This window comes from Chelonia mydas, chromosome 28, assembly GCF_015237465.2.
Source record: "Chelonia mydas isolate rCheMyd1 chromosome 28, rCheMyd1.pri.v2, whole genome shotgun sequence".
Lineage (NCBI taxonomy): Eukaryota > Metazoa > Chordata > Testudines > Cheloniidae > Chelonia > Chelonia mydas.
In genome coordinates, this window is record NC_051268.2 from 6,419,512 (window position 1) to 6,440,351 (window position 20,840).

Sequence of the window (20,840 nt, forward strand, 5' to 3'; positions counted from 1 at the left end):
GAGACAGAGTGTCGGCCATTTATGTACCCTGGCCCTTTGCTCTGCAACAATTACACCCCCTTATCCCACCCCCTAGAGACTTAAGAACTGCCTAGGGGAAACTGAGGCACCCCTACAGTATTCAGAGGAAACATTAAGAATAGTCCCGCTTCGTCACACCCGCGGCCACATCTGCTCGCAGTATTGAAGGTGTGGGCGTACCATGGATTTATAGAGAGGCAATCGGATATTTTCGGTCCTATCGGACACTGCAGTGTCCGAATTCACACTCACGTCTAGGCCACGGGAGAGTCTGTCCACAGCGCAGACCGGTGGGTTAGAGCGGAGAGGCCGGTGCCCCGTCTAGCCAAAGGCTCGGCCTGACCGGGGTCTTATCGAATGCTCCGGCTGAGCAAAAGAACATCCGTTCGGCGAGCGGCCTGAGATCCCCCCCCCGCCCAAAGTTAGAGGAGCTTAGAGGGGCGGAAAGTCCGGGCCGCAGGGGAAGGGGTGCAATGGGGCGGGGTCACAGGGGAAGGGGCAGGGCCGTGGCTAGAACAGGGGCGGGGCGGCAGGCCAGGGGCGAAATGGGGGTGGGACCGCAGGGGGAAGTGGGGGGATCGGGCCACGGTGCTGTCCCCCCCCCCACACACACACACACACTTGCTCCTGCCCAGGGGGGAAAGGTGAGAAAATGAACGATCGAAACTGGAAAGTGCCGGGCAAAAAGAACGAGAAAGCCTCAAAAATGGATTTTTTGGGGGGCCAAAAGTTCCGGAGAACATGGCAACTGACCCCCGCAAATCTCTGAGTAAACTGTGCAAACCCCCCCCCCCAAAAAAAACCCTCGTGCCAAAAAGAGCAGGAAAAGTGAAAACAAGGGGGGTGCTAAAAACAGAGAAATCTGTGACCAACTCCTCCCCAAAAGTTCTGGCCGAGAAGTGCAGCGTTGCTGGTCCGGCCCCATGCAGCTGGTGTTTCGGGGGCTAGTTGCCAAGCCAGAGCAGTGGGGTCAGACACCCCCCCCCGCGCCCCCCAAGTTGCCCTGGGCGAAGCGTCTGCAGCCGCTGGAGCGCGCCCGGGGAGGCGGTGCCGGGAGACGCCGGGGAAGGAAACCCCCTTAACTCAGCCCGCTCCCTGCTGGGACCGGCGAGGAGTCGGGGAGCCGGGGCGGGAGAGAGGTTGGAGGCGTCTGGCTGCTTGCCCTGATGGCTAGGCAGTGCCCTGCCCAGATACCGGCTCCGCACAAGCAGGTGTCTGTTTGCCTTGACTCCAGACAAACAACAGGGAGGAAGTCGGCCCGCCTGGGACACACACACGCGGCCTGTGGCTTCCCGCAGCCTAGCACCAACGCCCTGGTGCCAGAGGTGAGCTTGGCTACGAAAGCCCAGCGCTCAGAGGAGGGGGGGTCTAGGAGCGTAGATTGGGGGGCAGGGAGCCAGGACTCCTGGGTTCTCTCCCCAGCTCTGGGAGGGGAGTGGCGGCTAGTGGTTAGAGCAGAGGGGGCTGGGAGCCAGGACTCCTGGGTTCTCTCCCTGGCTCTGGGAGGGGAGTGGTGGCTAGTGGTTGGGGCAGGGAGCCAGGACTCCTGGGTTCTCTCCCCAGCTCTGGCAGGGGAGTGGGGTCCAGTGGTTAGAGCAGAGGGGGCTGGGAGCCAGGACTCCTGGGTTCTCTCCCTGGCTCTGGGAGAGGAGTGGTGGCTAGTGGTTGGGGCAGGGAGCCAGGACTCCTGGGTTCTCTCCCTGGCTCTGGCAGGGGAGTGGGGGCTAGTGGTTAGAGCAGAGGGGAGCCCCCGGTCGAGGCTGGTCTCTCCAGGGTTTTACTTTGTGACCCGGGGGAAAACACAAAATCCCCCCCGGTCCAAGTGGCAGAAGACACGAAAAATATCGCAGAGGGCGGGTGGCCAAGGCCGAGAGCCTCAGTGAACCCCACAACACTTGCCATTTGGGGGCGCCTTGCCCCCCTGGCTCCCTCCCTCAGGCCTCTGAGCATGGGGACACCTCCCGGGTCGCAAAGCACTCTTGACAAGAGCCGGGGAATGGCCACGTTCCCGTTGGAAATAGGCTGAATTTCCCCAGCCCTTGGACCGACCTCCGCAGGGAAGGGAATCCTATCCCAGGAGAGCCCCGCGGCCTCCGCCCCCCCCAGCCTCACCCGGCCCTGCCGCGAAACGCTGGGTTTCCACCCGGCCGGCGAGGTGAACTCCCGTCACCGTGGCCAAATCGCCCCCTCATCTCCGGTCTGAATGTGTCCAGCGCCGACGGCCAGGGCTCCTGGAACTGGGGGCCCCGAAATCGGACGCAGGACCCCAGCCCCGGTTGCCCAGATCCACAGGGAAAAACCCCTCCCTGCTCCTTCTCGCCATTGCCCCCGGTTCATACGGTCGAGAGGTGGATTCTCCATCCCCCCGGGTTCTCGGATCCAGACGGGCTGCGGGTCCGGGAGAGAGGCCAGTTACCGGGCTCCAGCCAGGGCAATTGCTTGCTACTGAATCGCTGGGGAACCCAGGAGATCGGCTGGGCGGAGCCGATGGAGGCTTCTGGCCTTGAACCCTTGAATTATTATGCCTCGGAGGGGGGGCAGCGTGGGATGTGTCTACGGGGAAGGACGCTGCCCAGAGATTGCAGATTAACCAGGGAAAGAACTCAGGAGTCCTGGCTCCCAGCCCTCCCTGCTCTAACCACGAGCCCTCCTCCCCAAGCTGAGGAGAGAACCCAGGAGTCCTGGCTCCCAGCCCCCCCTGCTCTAACCACTAGTCCCCTTCCCAGAGCTGGGGAGAGAACCCAGGCATCCTGGCTCCCAGCACCCCCACTGCTCTAACCACTAGGCCCCACTCCCCTCCCAGAGCCAGGGAGAGAACCCAGGCATCCTGGCTCCCAGCACCCCCCACTGCTCTAACCACTAGGTCCCACTCCCCAAGCTGGGGAGAGAACCCAGGAGTCCTGGCTCCCAGCCCCTCCTGCTCTAACCCACCAGCCCCCACTCCCTCCGCAGAGCTGGACAGAGAACCCAGGACTCCTGGGTTCTCTCCCTGGCTCTGGGAGGGGAGTGGGGCCTAGTAGTTAGAGCAGGGGGTGCTGGGAGCCAGGACGCCTGGGTTCTCTCCCCGGCTCGGGGGAGGGGAGTGGGGCCTAGTGGTCAGAGCAGGGGGGGCTGGGAGCCAGGACTCATGTTTGGGGGTGTGTGTCTAGTGAGTTATGCTCTGAAGCCGTCGGCAAAGGCCGGCCCTGAGCCAGGCTTCTCCAGACAGGCCGGGGGAGTCCCTGTGGAAATCCAAGCAGTGAGCTGGGAGGTTTGGGGGTGCTAGTCTCCAGGAGCTGCTGTGTTCCCACGCCCCGTCCCCCAGAAATCTGTGATCGGCAGCCAGGCGCCCAGAGCCCCCAGAACCGGCTCCGAGGGACGTACCCCTGAACGCCGCCCTGGCCGATCGAAGACACTGCACCGGAGAAATCGATCCCGTCCCGGAACGGGCCACCCCAGCCCCCCGAGATAACCCCCCCGCCAACCCCACACCCCTCGCTGTCACCTCCCACCCCACACTGAAACCCATCCAGGTTGTCATCAAACACTCACAGCCCAGCTCTTCCCGAACCCCCCTTGCCGGCCCTAAACCCGCCCCCCCCCCACAAGCTCATCATGAGAAGCGAGCTCCCCGCAGACCCACCAGCTCACAGCGGTAAACGTAAACCTTCCCCCCGGGTAGCCTGGCGAAAGATAGGGGAAACTGAGGCATGCCTGGACCCATGACAGAAAGTTCTCACTTCCTCACCCGGGCGCTTCACGGGGATCCTGCTGCCCGGCCGGATGCAGGTTTCCTCCCTTACACCCCGGCCTCGATCTTGGGGTTCGCCACGGTGACGCAAATTTGGGCGCCCCGGGGGGATGCTGGGGGCTGGGGCCTCATGCCTGGAGCCAAGCTGTGCGGGGCGCACGGGCTCGGTGCGGGGGGCCTGGCACACAAACCCCGCTCTGCCCTCAGGGCAGGGGGCAGCGGGTGTCACGGAGTGCCCGGGCGATGCTCTGGATCTGCTCCCCGTGAAGCCAGTCAAGACTCTGGGGAAGTCTCCTCTCCGGGAGCAGCCTGTCTGCAGGGCAAACAGCTCCCCCGGCTCCACCTTCCTGGGTCTGACCTCGGAGCATTCAGCCTCCTCTGCCCCCCCTGCGCTTCCCACAGCCAGTCCGCCCAGGCGGGGTCAGAGGGTCCTGCCCCCCAACTCCGCATTCAGACGTGACTCTCAGCCAGCCAGTAAAACAGAGGTTTATTAGAGGACAGGAACATGGTCTAACACAGAGCTTGCAGGTGCAGAGAACAGGACCCCTCAGCCGGGTCCATTTTGGGGGGCAGTGAGCCAGACAACCACGTCTGCCCTTCACTCCATGTCCCCAGCCAGCCCCCAACTGAAACTCCCCCGAGCCCCTCCTCCCCTGGGCTTTGTCCCTGTCCCCGACCAGGAGGTCACCTGATTCCTTTGTTCTCCAACCCTTTAGCTCTCACCTTGCAGGGGGGAAGGGCCCAGGCCATCAGTGGCCAGGAAACAGGGTGTCGGCCATTCTCTGTGTCCAGACTCCTGCCCACACCTGCCCTCCAGGGCTCTGCAATGATCATACCCCCTTACCCCACCCCCTAGATACTTAAGAACTGCACAGGGGAAACTGAGGCACCCCCACAATATTCGGAGGAAACATTATGAACAGTCCCACTTCGTCACATCTCTCCCCCCTTCGAGATCGAACTGAGCGGGGTCACTTTAGCTGGTGACCTGGGGAAGTTCGAAGCCACCAACGTTCCCATGGATGCCCCAGCATCTCTCCCATTCCTTGGTAGGAGTTACACCAGGCCCTTCCAGTTTCACGCCCTCCCTTAGGTAGGGGGTGGTCGATAGCACTCACAGGCCGCATGTGGGAAGGTTTATGCGGCCCGTGCCCTTTGGCCACCCCAAAACCCCAGGGGGTCAAACTGGGATTGGGTCTTCTCCCCAAAAAGCTGGCCAAACACAGCCACTTGGTTATAGGACTGTTTAACTTTCTTAACAGCTTTCACTTCATCTGAGACCTTCTCAAAGCTATCCACACTGGGTCTTTCAACAGGAAAGTCAGTGGATCCATTCACAACAGAAAATTTCTGGCTGTTAGGAACTGAAACTGTCTTGATTAAATCACTTTCACACCCTTCAGTGGCAGTAAACTGCTTGCAAAGACTCCATGAGGATTCCTTTCCCGAGGGCTTTTCTATGCAACAATTCACCCCTCCCAGAAATTCTGCTCTTACCTCTTCACCTAGGGCTCGCTCTAGAGGAACACTTTCCTGAGCAAGAACAGACTCTTTCTGGGTCTCCCTTACATCCAGAATCACCTCTGGCCCATCCGGCGGATTCCTCCACAATCCCCTTTCAGGCAAACTTACAGACTTCCTAGATAAAAGGTCAGAAGCATTCTCCTTCCCTTTGCCACACACAAGTTCAGGAATCTTTTCCTTCTTGCTACAGGTTTCCACACCCTCAGTAGATAACACAATCACGTCGCCTTCATGCTGTCCTTGTGCCCTGGCTAGGATCTCACCCTGATTAGACAGAGTTGCTCCACCCTTTCCCAACAACACACTAGTAACAGGCAAAATACAAGCACCAGAATTGTCTGGGCTCTGGGATTTTGCATAGATTTTACTAACTGGATGCAACCTAGCCCTGGTCTACACTAGGACTTTAGGTCGAATTTAGCCGCGTTAAATCGATGTAAACCCATACCTGTCCACACGATGAAGCCATTTATTTCGACTTAAAGGGCTCTTAAAATCGATTTCCTTACTCCACCCCTGACAAGTGGATTAGCGCTTAAATCGCCCTTGCCGGGTCGAATTTGGGGTACTGTAGACACAATTCGACGGTATTGGCCTCCGGGAGCTATCCCAGAGTGCTCCATTTTGACCGCTCTGGACAGCACTCTCAACTCAGATGCACTGGCCAGGTAGACAGGAAAAGAACCGCGAACTTTTGAATCTCATTTCCTGTTTGGCCAGCATGGCAAGCTGCAGGTGACCATGCAGAGCTCATCAGCAGAGGTGACCATGATGGAGTCCCAGAATCGCAAAAGAGCTCCAGCATGGACCGAACGGGAGGTACGGGATCTGATCGCTATATGGAGAGAGGAATCCGTGCTATCAGAACTCCGTTCCAGTTTTCGAAATGCCAAAACCTTTGTCAAAATCTCCCAGGGCATGAAGGACAGAGGCCATAACAGGGACCCGAAGCAGTGCCGCGTGAAACTGAAGGAGCTGAGGCAAGCCTACCAGAAAACCAGAGGGGCGAACTGCCGCTCCGGGTCAGAGCCCCAAACATGCCGCTTCTATGATGAGCTGCATGCCATTTTAGGGGGTTCAGCCACCACTACCCCAGCCATGTTGTTTGACTCCTTCAATGGAGATGGAGGCAATACGGAAGCAGGTTTTGGGGACGAAGAAGATGATGATGATGAGGAGGTTGTAGATAGCTCACAGCAAGCAAGCGGAGAAACCGGTTTTCCCGACAGCCAGGAACTGTTTCTCACCCTGGACCTGGAGCCACTACCCCCCGAACCCACCCAAGGCTGCCTCCCGGACCCAGCAGGCGGAGAAGGGACCTCCGGTGAATGTACCTTTTAAAATACTATACATGGTGTAAAAGCAAGCATGTGAAAGGATTACTTTGCCCTGGCATTCGCGGCTCTCCTGGATGTGCTCCCAAAGCCTTTGCAAAAGGTTTCTGGGGAGGGCAGACTTATTGCGTCCTTCATGGTAGGACACTTTACCACTCCAGGCCAGTAACACGTACTCGGGAATCATTGTAGAACAAAGCATTGCAGTGTATGTTTGCTGGCGTTCAAGCAACATCCGTTCTTTATCTCTCTGTGTTATCCTCAGGAGAGTGAGATATCATTCATGGTCACCTGGTTGAAATAGGGTGCTTTTCTTCAGGGGACACTCAGAGGTGCCCGTTCCTGCTGGGCTGTTTGCCTGTGGCTGAACAGAAATGTTCCCCGCTGTTAGCCACAGGGAGGGGGGAGGGTTGAGGGGGTAGCCACGCGGTGGGGGGAGGCAAAATGCGACCTTGTAACGAAAGCACATGTGCTATGTATGTAATGTTAACAGCAAGGTTTACCCTGAAAGAGTGTAGCCAGTGTTTTATAAAATGTGTCTTTTTAAATACCGCTGTCCCTTTTTTTTTCTCCACCAGCTGCATGTGTTTCAATGATCACAGGATCTTCTCCTTCCCAGAGGCTAGTGAAGATTAGAAAGAAAAAAAAAACGCACTCGAGATGAAATGTTCTCCGAGCTGATGCTGTCCTCCCACACTGACAGAGCACAGACGAATGCGTGGAGGCAAATAATGTCAGACTGCAGGAAAGCACAAAATGACCGGGAGGAGAGGTGGCGGGCTGAAGAGAGTAAGTGGCGGGCTGAAGAGAGGGATGAAGCTGAAAGGTGGTGGCAGCGTGATGACAGGAGGCAGGATTCAATGCTGAGGCTGCTGGAGGACCAAACCAGTATGCTCCAGCGTATGGTTGAGCTGCAGGAAAGGCAGCAGGAGCGCAGACCGCCACTACAGCCCCTGTGTAACCAACCGCCCTCCTCCCCAAGTTCCATAGCCTCCACACCCAGACGCCCAAGAACGCGGTGGGGGGGCCACCGGCCAACCAGCCACTCCACCACAGAGGATTGCCCAAAAAAAAGAAGGCTGTCATTCAATAAATTTTAAAGTTGTAAACTTTTAAAGTGCTGTGTGGCATTTTCCTTCCCTCCTCCACCACCCCTCCTGGGCTACCTTGGTAGTCATCCCCCTGTTTGTGTGATGAATGAATGAAGAATGCATGAATGTGAAGCAACAATGACTTTATTGCCTCTGCAAGCGGTGATCGAAGGGAGGAGGGGAGGGTGGTTAGCTTACAGGGAAGTAGAGTGAACCAAGGGGCGGGGGGTTTCATCAAGGAGAAACAAACAGAACTTTCACACCGTAGCCTGGCCAGTCACGAAACTGGTTTTCAAAGCCTCTCTGATGCGTACCGCGCCCTCCTGTGCTCTTCTAACCGCCCTGGTGTCTGGCTGCGCGTAACCAGCAGCCAGGCGATTTGCCTCAACCTCCCACCCCGCCATAAACGTCTCCCCCTTACTCTCACAGATATTGTGGAGCACAGAGCAAGCAGTAATAACAGTGGGAATATTGGTTTCGCTGAGGTCTAAGCGAGTCAGTAAACTGCGCCAGCGCGCCTTTAAACGTCCAAATGCACATTCTACCACCATTCTGCACTTGCTCAGCCTGTAGTTGAACAGCTCCTGACGACTGTCCAGGCTGCCTGTGTACGGCTTCATGAGCCATGGCATTAAGGGGTAGGCTGGGTCCCCAAGGATACATATAGGCATTTCAACATCCCCAACAGTTATTTTCTGGTCTGGGAATAAAGTCCCTTCTTGCAGCTTTTGAAACAGACCAGAGTTCCTGAAGATGCGAGCGTCATGTACCTTTCCCGGCCATCCCACGTTGATGGTGAAACGTCCCTTGTGATCCACCAGAGCTTGCAGCACTATTGAAAAGTCCCCCTTGCGGTTTATGTACTCGCCGGCTTGGTGCTCCGGTGCCAAGATAGGGATATGGGTTCCGTCCATGGCCCCACCACAGTTAGGGAATCCCATTGCAGCAAAGCCATCCACTATGACCTGCACATTTCCCAGGGTCACTACCCTTGATATCAGCAGATCTTTGATTGCGTTGGCTACTTGCATCACAGCAGCCCCAACAGTAGATTTGCCCACTCCAAATTGATTCCCGACTGACCGGTAGCTGTCTGGCGTTGCAAGCTTCCACAGGGCTATCGCCACTCGCTTCTCAACTGTGAGGGCTGCTCTCATCTTGGTATTCATGCGCTTCAGGGCAGGGAAAAGCAAGTCACAGAGTTCCATGAAAGTGCCCTTACGCATGCAAAAGTTTCGCAGCCACTGGGAATCGTCCCAGACCTGCAACACTATGCGGTCCCACCAGTCTGTGCTTGTTTCCCGAGCCCAGAATCGGCGTTCCACAGCATGAACCTGCCCCATTAGCACCATGATGCATGCATTGGCAGGGCCCATGCTTTCAGAGAAATCTGTGTCCATGTCCTGATCACTCACGTGACCGCGCTGACGTCGCCTCCTCGCCCGGTAGCGCTTTGCCAGGTTCTGGTGCTGCATATACTGCTGGATAATGCGTGTGGTGTTTAATGTGCTCCTAATTGCCAAAGTGAGCTGAGCGGACTCCATGCTTGCCTTGGTATGGCGTCCGCACAGAAAAAAGGCGCGGAATGATTGTCTGCCGTTGCTCTGACGGAGGGAGGGGCGACTGACGACACGGCTTACAGGGTTGGCTTCAGGGAGCTAAAATCCACAAAGGGGGTGGCTTTAAATCAAGGAGTAGTTCAGGCAGGAGTTCATGGAGGGTTCCAATAAGAAATGGTGCACCTAAGTTACTGTTCTTATTGGAACAAGGAGGTTAGCCTGGCCTCTGATTGATACATGGCTAGATTTAGCTCGCTGCACCTTCTCTGTGAGTGACTGCAGTGTGACCTAGAGGAATGAGTCCCCTAGACAGGGGAAGAGGCAAATGAGTACAAAACAAATCTGGTCTATTTCTTGTTTCGATCCACTCCATCTATCTTTTACACCTTTGGCTGGCAGCAGACGGTGCAGAAGGACTGCATGCCATCCACATCTCATGGCTGCTCGGCAGAAGATGGTACAGTACGACTGCTAGCCATCCTCATCTCTTGCCTGCCCGGCAGAAGATGGTACAGTACGACTGCTAGCAATCCGTATCGCCTGCCTGCTCACCATAAGATGGTTCCATAGGACTGACTGCAGGACTAAAGAGAATGACCTGGTCAAGTCACCAAAAATTTAGTCCCTGCGCCCATGTCTGCCCAGGCGCTCCCAGCCGACGTGGCCAGGAGCACCTCGGACACGACGAGAACGGCTACCAGTCGTACTGTACCGTCTGCTGCCACAAGGCAATGGGTTGCTGCTGCTGTGTAGCAATGCAGTACCACGTCTGCCAGCACCCAGGAGACATACGGTGACGGTTACCTGAGCAGGCTCCATGCTTGCCGTGGTATGGCGTCCGCACAGGTAACTCAGGAAAAAAGGCGCGAAACGATTGTCTGCCCTTGCTTTCACGGAGGGAGGGAGGGAAGGGGGGACTGACGATATGTACCCAGAACCACCCGCGACAATGTTTCAGCCCCAACAGGCATTGCGATCTCAACCCAGAATTCCAATGGGCAGCGGAGACTGCGGGAACTGTGGGATAGCTACCCACAGTGCAACGCTCCGGAAGTCGACTCTAGCCTCGGTACTGTGAAAGCACTCCGCCGAGTTAATGCACTTAATGCACTTCTGCGGGGACACACACACTCGAATATATAAAACCGATTTCTAAAAAACCGACTTCTATAAATTCGACCTTATTCCGTAGTGTAGACATACCCCTAGTTACAGGGCCATTCTCCCGAGCAGACACAAACTTAGGACCCTTCCCTTCCTGGGCTTTAGCTGAATCCAGAACCAACTCTGAGACAACTGCACGACCCTCAACCATCACAGGCTGAAAGGCCCCTTCTGTCTGCTCCACAGACAAAGAAGAGCCGGACACACTTTCTCCTTTCCTAGACACACAGCTTGGGATCTCATTCCCCTTGTCCCAGCACACAAGGCTGGTCACAGACAACTGCTTGGAGATCAGGGTAGCTCCCTCCATAGGCAAGTCAATACCCCTGACAGACACAGGCACATTTCCTTCCCTGTCCCAATTCTCCCCCCAGCTAACAGGTAAGGTCCAGGGACACTCATCTTCCACTCTCCTCGCCTTCCCCCCCTGCTGACTAGACACAGCCATCGGCTCACAAGGCTGCCTAGGCTCATCCAGACTTTCCTTACCAACACCTTGCCACTCCCCACAGATCCCCTGCCCTGCCTGTGTCTCCCCCCACTCAGCTGGGGTCTCAGCTCCCACTGTGCTCAGCGCTGCCCTTGCTCGCTGCTTTCCCCACTGCATCAGAGCCCTCTCCGGTGTGCAAGGGGGCAGGGAGCATCTCTCTGTCCCACCCAGCCCCAGGGGGCTGGTTACAGGCAGGCAGGTAGCCTGAGCCTAGCAGCTCCTCCCTGCTGCCAGCCAGGTCATCTGCATTTTCACTGACCATTTCCCTCTCCGCCGATTGGTTCCCTGGATTCAAATTCAAACCCTCGGCAGTTACCGGAGCAGGGCCTGGATCCTGTCCCAAAGAGACACAGTCGCCCCACAACAGGGTCTCACAGCTGGTATCCTGGAGCATCCCAACGGCCAGCCAGCCCCACCCCTCCTGGGTCTGCACAGGGATCTGGGCAGTAGGCAGGGCGAGGGGCTTCATCCCTGGGACCCTTACCCAGCTCACCCAGCCCCTCAGCATCTGAGGCTGCACCACCCAGGGCCTGACAACAGTTCTCTCTGTCCCAGGATCTCGCCACCCCAGGAATGTCTCCCCATTGACCATCACCTTCCGCTCCCCCTGGGGGTCCGAGGGGCCTGGCCCCAGGAGACTCCACACAGACATATAGGTTGGGGTCAGGAGTGGGAGCCCGTCCACCTCCCCACCCATCTGGCTGACGGAGTCTACGGCCTTGGGACCCAGCGAGGGAGCTAGACACCGGGGCTTTTCCGCAGGGTCCCCCTGGTTCAAATCTCCAGCCTGCTCAAAGGCAGTGAGGTGGGCATCCACATCCCCCCGCTCCTTAACCAGGGCAGCAATTTACTCTCGAGGTTCCCTGCGGAGCTGGCCCCCTGGGGTCTATCCCCACTCACCCCGGGGGGGTCCCCTAGGCCTCTCCGCTCCCCCACCGCCAGTTCATGCAGCTGCTGCTTCTGCAGCTCTTTCTCGGGCTCTCGCTGTCTCTCACAGTCCTCTGGCTCTCTCGGACTCAGCTCCAATCCCGTCCGTCTCCGATCTCCCAATGGGGAACCCGATCGTGAAGACCCTCGTCTGGTCGGGGACAGGAGTCTTGGGGATGCCTGGCTCCCACTCCAGCTGCTCCCAGATCCTGCCATAGCCCCATTTGGGGTCAGGAATCTGTCCCTTAGAGCGGTCATCCTCCTCCAGCTGCTCGATTAACTGCACTTCGGTGAACTTTCCAATGCTCGACCCTCTCTTTCTGCACAGGGTTACAATGTCCTTCTTAAGGAGACGGTGACAGGCCGTCACTCCGCTCTTCCCAAGTTGTTGTGGACTCACAGGCCTGTGTGCTCTCAGCTCCCCACGGTTTCCAGGGAGAACCCCTCGTGTGCCAGCCCTTCTCGAGGTCACCACCTCTTTGCCAGGGTCGAGCTGCAGACTCCTCCGCCCCTGGGACCGCTCGCTGCAATCCCCCGGGGGACCCTGTTACTGCAAAAGTCCTTCTCTCTGGTCACACACTTCCAGGGGTTAACCGCCCCCTGAAACCGTCTCTCTCTGAATCTTCAGCACGCCTGGTCCCCGTCAATCCCCCTTTGTTTTACTGCTCCCCAGTCACTTACTGCAGGAAGCGCCATCCACGGGGTGCAGTAGATCCCACCGCTGCCACCAGTCGTCACGGAGTCCCCGGGCGATGCTCTGGAACTGCTCCCCATGAAGCCAGTCAGGACTCTGGGGGAGTCTCCTCTCGGGGAGCAGCCTGTCTGCAGGACACACAGCTCCCCCGGCTTCCACCTTCCTGGGTCTGACCTCGGAGCATTCAGCCTCCTCTGCCCCTCCCTGCGCTTCCCACAGCGAGTCCGCCCAGGCGGGGTCCTGGGGAAGCCAGAGGGTCCTGCCCCCCAACTCCGCAGTCAGACGTGACTCTCAGCCAGCCAGGAAAACAGAAGGTTTATTAGACGACAGGAACATGGTCTAACACAGAGCTTGTAGGTGCAGAGAACAGGACCCCTCAGCTGGGTCCATTTTGGGGGGCAGTGAGCCAGACAACCACGTCTGCCCTTCACTGCATGTCCCAGCCAGCCCCAAACTGAAACTCCCCCCAGCCCCTCCTGCTCTGGGCTTTGTCCCTTTCCTGGGCACCTGATCCCTTTGTTCTCCAACACTTTAGCTCTCACCTTGCAGGGCGGAAGAGCTCAGGCCATCAGTTGCCAGGAAACAGGGTGTCGGCCATTCTCTGTGTCCAGACCCCAGCACATACCTGCCCTCTAGGGCTCTGCAATGATCATACACCCTTACCCCACCACCTAGATCCTTAAGAACTGTATAGGGGAAACTGAGGCACCCCCACAATATTCAGAGGAAACATTATGAACAGTCCCACTTCGTCACAGCGGGGCAGCCGGGTCCCCGGCAAGCGGGACCAGCGGCGTTAACCGCCCTCTCTCTGCCCCCTCGCCGGGCGTTCCAGCCCAGGATAGCGCCGGCGGGCGGCAAAGGAGCGAGGCGGGACCCCGGACGTCCCTGCCGGACCATGGCCCAGCACGGGAACCCCATGTGCGGGGGGGGGGAGCAGGGGCTTTGGGGGCACTGGTCTCTGAGGGACCCACTGAGTTATGGGGGCATGGCAGGGAGTGGAATTCAGTGGGGCAGAGGGCAGGGCGGTGAAGAGGGTGGATGGTGGGTGATGGGCTGTTGATGGGGCTGGGGGGACGTGGGGGGGAGGGGAAGGAGGTGGGGAGAGGGATGTGGGGGAGGGGAAGAGAAAGGGGTCACTGAAGGAGTGTGGGGGAGGGGAAGGAGGCGGGGGGAGGGATGTGGGGGGATGTGGGGGAGGGGAAGGAGGCGATGGGAGAAGGGTTGTTGGGGAGGGGAAGAGAAAGGGGTCACTGAAGGAGTGTGGGGAGGGGAAGGAGGAGGGGGAGGGATGTGGGGGATGTGGGGGAGGGGAATGAGGCGGTGGGAGGGATGTGGGGGAGGGGAAGAGAAAGGGGTCACTGAAGGAGTGTGGGGGAAGGGAAGGAGGTGGGGGAGGGATGTGGGGGAATGTGGGGGGAGGGGAAGGAGGCAGTGGGAGGGATGTGGGGGAGGGGAAGAGAAAGGGGTAGCTGAAGGAGCGTGGGGGTGGGGAAGGAGGCAGTGGGAGGGGTGTGGGGGGATGTGGGGGAGGGGAAGCAGGCGGTGGGAGGGATGTGGGGGATGTGGGGGGGGGGAAGGAGGCGAGGGGAGGAGGGGTGTGGGGGAAGGGAAGAGAAAGGGGTCACTGAAGGAGTGTGGGGGAGGGGAAGGAGGCGGTGGGAGGGGAGGGGAGGGGCGGGGAGGGGGGAAGGGAGGAGCGGGGGCTCTGTGAGGTGGGGGAAGGAGGCGGGGGGGAGGCGAGGAGGCACGGGGGTGCTGGGGGGGCCCTGTGCGGGGGAGGCTCTCCTGGCCGTGCGTAACCCCTCCTTCGCCTTTCCAGCCCCGAGGCCCCGGTGATGGGGGCAGAGCAGTGCCGGGGGTTGGCGCGGAACTGGAGTGCGGGGACCCTCCCCACCAGGAGAGTGGGGCCGGGCGCGTCTCGCTGCCCCGGGGCAGCCCCCCCAACCCCCCAACCGGCGCTGCGGCCTGGGGGTAGGTTTGCCGGCGGGGAACTCCCAGGCCCCCCGTTCCCGTCTCACCGGGGCGGCCCCCGAGCCCTTAGACAGCCGCGCCCCCTGGACTTCGCGAGCCCTGGTCCCTTCCGCCCAAAGCCAGGCCGCGCCCAGCCCCACGAGCCCGGCCTCCTGCCCCCAGGCCGGCGGGACCCCCGGAGCCTGCACCGAGCCCAGCCCCCGGAGCCGCTACGGGAATAAACCGTGCAAAGCTTCGTTCTCCGGACGGGGGGCAGCCCCACGACCGGCCGTGTGCCCTCCGGCCTCCGACCCGGGGTGCCGTTCACACTGCTTGGCGGGGAGACCAGCCCCTCCTGCCCAGCAACCCCCTCCCCGTCCCAGACGCGCCCCGACCGGCTTCTCTCGGAGATCCCCTGGCGGGTCCGCCCCCGCCCGCGGGCTTTGGCCAGACACATTTCTTAGCCGCCACAGGCTGCCTTGAAGGGAGGGTAAATAACGAGGCATAAACCTCAGAACCGGTTTCAGGGAAATGAAAGCCGCACGCAACGAACGCCACAAGGGGAGCGAATTCGAAGCCAAGGTCTCCCCCCCCAACTCGCCGAATCCCTTTCCGCCGGGATGTCTCCCGGGATGTTCCTCGGGTGGATGCCGGAAAGGGAGAGAGAAACTCGGACTCCCGTTCTTGCGGAGGGTCCCTGCTCTTCTTTGGGACACGTGTTCAGGAGACAGAAAGTCTGTGTGGATGGGAACTCCCAGCTGTTCCTCTGTCAAGACGTAGATTTTTCACCCAGACCCGCTTTCACCCAGACAATGGGGATGGTCCATTTCACAGCTGGCTGAAGGGCTGGCTAGTCTTCCGTCTCTAGGGTCGGTGGCTGGAATATGTCCTAGTAATCCATACAGAGCAATCCTGTAACTTTATATGCAATATGCCACCCATATTTTACCAGGACAATAATGATCAGCAAATTACGAGTTTTCAAAGGCTACCTCACAAGCCATTCTTTGCGCAAAAACGTATCAGGACAATAATGATCAGCAAATTACGAGTTTTCCGATGCTACCACAGAAACCATTCTTTGTACAAAACGTATTAGGACAATAATGATCAGCAAATTATGAGTTTTCCGATGCTACCTCACAAGCCATTCTTTGCACAAAACTTATCAGGACAATAATGATCCGCAAATTACGAATTTTCCAGTGCTACCTCACAAGCCATTCTTTGCACAAAACGTATCAGGACAATAATGATCAGCAAATTACGAGTTTTCCAGTGCTACCTCACAAGCCATTCTTTGTACAAAACTTATCAGGACAATAATGATCCACAAATTACGAGTTTTCAAATGCTACCTCACAAGCCATTCTTTGTACAAAACGTATCAGGACAATAATGATCAGCAAATTACGAGTTTTCTGATGCTACCTCACAAGCCATTCTTTGCACAAAACGTATCAGGACAATAATGATCAGCAAATTACGAGTTTTCCGATGCTACCACAGAAACCATTCTTTGTACAAAACGTATCAGGACAATAATGATCAGCAAATTACGAGTTTTCCGATGCTACCTCACAAGCCATTCTTTGCACAAAACGTATCAGGACAATAATGATCAGCAAATTACGAGTTTTCAAATGCTACCTCACAAGCCGTTCTTTGTACAAAACGTATCAGGACAATAATGATCCGCAAATTACGAGTTTTCCGATGCTACCTCACAAGCCATTCTTTGCACAAAACGTATCAGGACAATAACGATCAGCAAATTACGAGTTTTCAAATGCTACTTCACAAGCCATTCTTTGTACAAAACTTATCACAGCCCTTAAAAACCTTCCCCAGTTCGCAAGTTCCCAGGAAACGTTTCGTCTTTCTCTAGCCTAGGACAGAGACGCTGCGAGTGCGAGTCCTGCTGGCTCGCAGTCTGAGGGCGAAACATGCTCGGCTCAGACTCACCCCGGTTCTGAGCCAGACCCACACGCAGGGCAGCTGGGCTGGCTTCCAGCTACGAGTTTGTCAGGTCTTAGCGACCGCCGGCAACCTGGGCCGGAGCTGGCCGAGGGGGACGGTCGGTAGTGGGGGGGCCCAGAGGGCCCCTGGGGGGGGGACAGTGAAGGTGGAAGGGGGGGCTGTTGGGGGGGGCCTCAGCGCCAGGCGCTCCACCCCAGAGCTGGCTGCATCTCAGCCCCAGGCGAGGGATACTTTATAAACAGCCCCCTGCGCCCCACCCCAGAGCTGGCTGCATTTCTGCACTGGGAGGGGGGTCTTTACAATCAGCCCCCCGTGTCCCACCGCAGAGCTGTCTGCATCTCAGCACCAGGAGGGGGGCCCTGTGTGTGGGGGGGGGGGGGTCCTGCTCATGGCCGGTGGGTGCTGACCCCGGTCCCCTACCCCGCAGGGCTCCCCGTTTCAGGACGCCCCCTACGAGTGCTGCGCCGTGGTGGGGAGCGGGGGGATCCTTCGTAACAGCAGCTGTGACCCCGAGATCGACTGGGCCCAGTTCGTCATCAGGTAACGCCGGCTGGCGGGAGAGCGGGGCCGGATGGGACCAGGGGGTGCACAGTGTGGAGATCTGGGGCTGGGGCATCGGGGGCAGTGCGGGTGTAGGGTGGGGGAATGAGGGTATGGGGGTTCAGGGAGAGTGGGGCACAGTGGGAGGTACAGGGAGTGGGGGTGCAGTGGGGGGCTCAGGGAGAGTGGGGTGCAGTGGGGGGTTCAGGGAGAGTGAGGTGCTATGGGGGTTTAAGGAGAGTGGGGTGCAGTGGAGGGCTCAGGGAGAGTGGGGTGCAGTGGGGGACACAGGGAGGGTGGGGTACAGTGGGGGTTTCAGGGAGAGTGGGGCGCTATAGGGGGTTTAAGGAGAGTGGGGTGCAGGGGGGGCTCAGGGAGAGTGGGGTGCAGTGGGGGTTTCAGGGAGAGTGGGGCTCATTAGGGGGTTTAAGGAGAGTGGGGTGCAGTGGGGGACACAGGGAGAGTGGGGCGCAGTGGGGGACACAGGGAGAGTGGGGCGCAGGGGGGGCTCAGGGAGAGTGGGGTGCAGGGGGGGACACAGGGAGGGTGGGGTGCAGTGGGGGTTTCAGGGAGAGTGGGGCGCTATAGGGGGTTTAAGGAGCGTGGGGTGCAGGGGGGACACAGGGAGAGTGGGGCGCAGTGGGGGACACAGGGAGAGTGGGGCGCAGGGGGGGCTCAGGGAGAGTGGGGCACTATAGGGGGTTTAAGGAGAGTGGGGTGCAGGGGGGGACACAGGGAGAGTGGGGTGCAGGGGGGGCTCAGGGAGAGTGGGGTGCAGTGGGGGACACAGGGAGGGTGGGGTGCAGTGGGGGTTTCAGGGAGAGTGGGGCGCTATAGGGGGTTTAAGGAGAGTGGGGTGCAGGGGGGACACAGGGAGAGTGGGGCGCAGTGGGGGACACAGGGAGAGTGGGGTGCAGTGGGGGTTTCAGGGAGAGTGGGGTGCAGTGGGGGGACACAGGGAGGGTGGGGTGCAGTGGGGGTTTCAGGGAGAGTGGGGCGCTATAGGGGGTTTAAGGAGAGTGGGGTGCAGGGGGGACACAGGGAGAGTGGGGCGCAGTGGGGGACACAGGGAGAGTGGGGTGCAGTGGGGGTTTCAGGGAGAGTGGGGTGCAGTGGGGGACACAGGGAGAGTGGGGTGCTATAGGGGGGTTCAGGGATAGTGGGTCTCAGTGGGGGGCTCAGGGAGAGTGGGGCGCAGGGGGGGCTCAGGGAGAGTGGGGTGCAGTGGGGGTTTCAGGGAGAGTGGGGCGCAGGGGGGGCTCAGGGAGAGTGGGGTGCAGGGGGGGCTCAGGGAGAGTGGGGTGCTATAGGGGGGTTCAGGGATAGTGGGTCTCAGTGGGGGGCTCAGGGAGAGTGGGATGCAGTGGGGGGTTCAGGGGGAGTGGGGCGCACTGGGGAGGCTCAGACAGTGGGGTGCCAGGTGCAGCGGTCGCGGTGCAGGGCAGGGGGTCCCCGGTTGAGGCGGGGGGGCCGTGAGCCATTTCAAAGGCCGGGGTGTGGGGAGCAGGAGCGGGACCAGGGGAGGGCGGCATGGGCCGTCGGGGGAGGGTAGCCCCCGGCCCCACCCCTTGTGCCCAAGGCCCCGCCCCTCCCCTTCTGCCCCCATCCCCCGCAGGAGGGGGCGGGGCCTGGGGGCATGGGCGGGGCCAGGCCAGGGGGTCCGGGAGGCCCAGCCTACCCTTGCCTATGATACCCGCCACCCCTGCAGGGTGGTAAAGACATGGGGCGCCCCATGGGGTGGGGGGCACCGGGCTCCCCCGGCAGCTCCCCAGCTCACGCCGCCCTCCCGTGCCCGCCCCACAGGTTCAGCCTGCCCCCCATGGGCTTTGCTGACGACGTGGGCACCAAATCAAGCGTGGTCGCCATGAACCCCAGCGGTACCGGGGGGCGGGGGGACGAACCGTGTGGGGAGGGGAGCCCGGAGGGGAACGTGTGAGCGGGGGGGGTGGGGGGGCAGGGTGGATTGGATCAGAACGGGCTGGGGGGGGGGCAGCTGGATTGAGGCCAGCAGGGGGAGGGATGGGTCGTATTGGGGCCCATGGGGAAGCCGGGATCGGAACTGGGGCAATGGAGGCCCGGAGAGTAACCAGTGGGGGGTGGGGGAAACCCAGTTCAGAGTGTGTGAGGGGGTACAGGGGCTCTCCGGTCGGCCACGGGGTCACCGGGGGATAGGGGCAGAGGAGGCCCAGCCCCCCAGCTCTCCGGTCGGCCATAGGGTCACCGGGGGATTGGGGCAGAGGCGGCCCAGCCCCCCAGCTCTTCGGTCGGCCATGGGGTCACCGGGGGATCGGGGCAGAGGAGACCGAGCCACGGGACGGCCGTGGGAGGGAACGGGTCTGGCGCTGGGGGACAGGCCGTGCCAGGACAGCGGCTGACGGGGGCGTCTCCCCTGCCCGCAGGTTCAGGGGTCTGAGGTCCCTTCGCGGAGGCGGTGGGCACCTACGGGGCCCCGCTGCTCCTCATCCCGGCCTTCAGCTTCGCCGGCATCAGCGCGGTCCCGTTCCAGGCCCTTTGCACCCCGGAGGACTTCGGCTCCCCGGCCCGGGCCCTCTTCATGAACCCCGAGTGCCCGGCTGGTGCACACCGCCCTGCAGATGGGCCGGCACCTCACCCTCTCCGGCTCCTGGCCCTTGCCCAGCAACTCCGAGGGGCGGCCCCTGCCCCACCACTCCTCCGACAAGCGGCCCCCCAAGCCGGGCTTTCACGCCGTGCCCGCTCCCTCTTTGCTTACGGCGTCCTGCCCTGCGTGAAGTGGAGCCGGAGGACTCGGGGCCTCCGGCAACTTCACGGACCTAGGTGGTGCTGGGACCCGAAACATTCCCGCTCAGCACAAGAGCCCCGCGGCATTTGTGGCATCCGTTGAGGGGCTCTCCCTTCCCTCAGCCCCAATTCCCTGCCACCCTCGGCCCCCCAAGGCTCCCGCCCACAGTGGGGACCAGCCGCGGCGGCTGTCCCTCGCCCCTCCGCCCACGCTGGGTGTGCCGGAGACGTATCGGGCCGGCTTTGACAAAAGGAAATCGAGGTCTCGCCACCGGGTCCCCGGCCACGGTGAAGCAGAACGTTGCGAGGCATCGACCGCCGTCCCCCGGGACACGGGTTAAGGCCGTTTGCGGACGTGACGGCCGGCGACCACAAGACAGCGGATGCCGGGAAAGGGAAAGGGCCGTTTTTGGAGCGCTTCGGCCCATCGCAAATAGGCAGCTGGGGTGAGCGAAAGGTAACCCCAAAACCTGAAGGGAGAGCAAGCCGGGCTAGAAAACTTCCCTAACTGAAACCTGCGGATGGCTATTCCGCGACCACAGCTCGTTAGTCGACCTTCCCTAAGTGACGCCTGCGGATGGCTATTCCGCGACCGCAGCTCGTTAGTCGACCTTCCCTAAGTGACGCCTGCGGATGGCTATTCCGCGACCGCAGCTCGTTAGTCGACCTTCCCTAAGTGACACCCGCGGATGGCTATTCCGCGACCGGAGCTCGTTAGCCGACCTTCCCTAAGTGACACCCGTGGATGGCTATTCCGCGACCGGAGCTCGTTAGCCGACCTTCCCTAAGTGACACCTGCGGATGGCTATTCCGTGACCGCAGCTCGTTAGTCGACCTTCCCTAAGTGACACCTGCGGATGGCTATTCCGCGACCGCAGCTCGTTAGTCGACGTTCCCTGATTGACACCTGCGGATGGCTATTCCGCGACCGCAGCTCGTTAGTCGACCTTCCCTGATTGACACCCGCGGATGGCTATTCCGCGACCGCAGCTCGTTAGTCGACCTTCCCTAAGTGACACCCGCGGATGGCTATTCCGCGACCGCAGCTCGTTAGTCGACCTTCCCTAAGTGAC

The 20,840-nt window shown here is 59.9% G+C and overlaps 1 protein-coding gene and 1 pseudogene across 3 annotated transcripts in view; one reads left to right on the plus strand and one right to left on the minus strand.

Annotated features, from left to right (window-relative positions):
* The window catches only part of LOC102934537, a 1,094,240-nt pseudogene that overhangs the window by 726,303 nt on the left and 347,097 nt on the right, over positions 1 to 20,840 (minus strand).
* LOC102933291 (zinc finger protein OZF) overlaps positions 1 to 20,840 on the plus strand; it is a 1,218,290-nt gene that overhangs the window by 572,294 nt on the left and 625,156 nt on the right. The gene's annotated exons all lie outside the window — the stretch shown is intronic.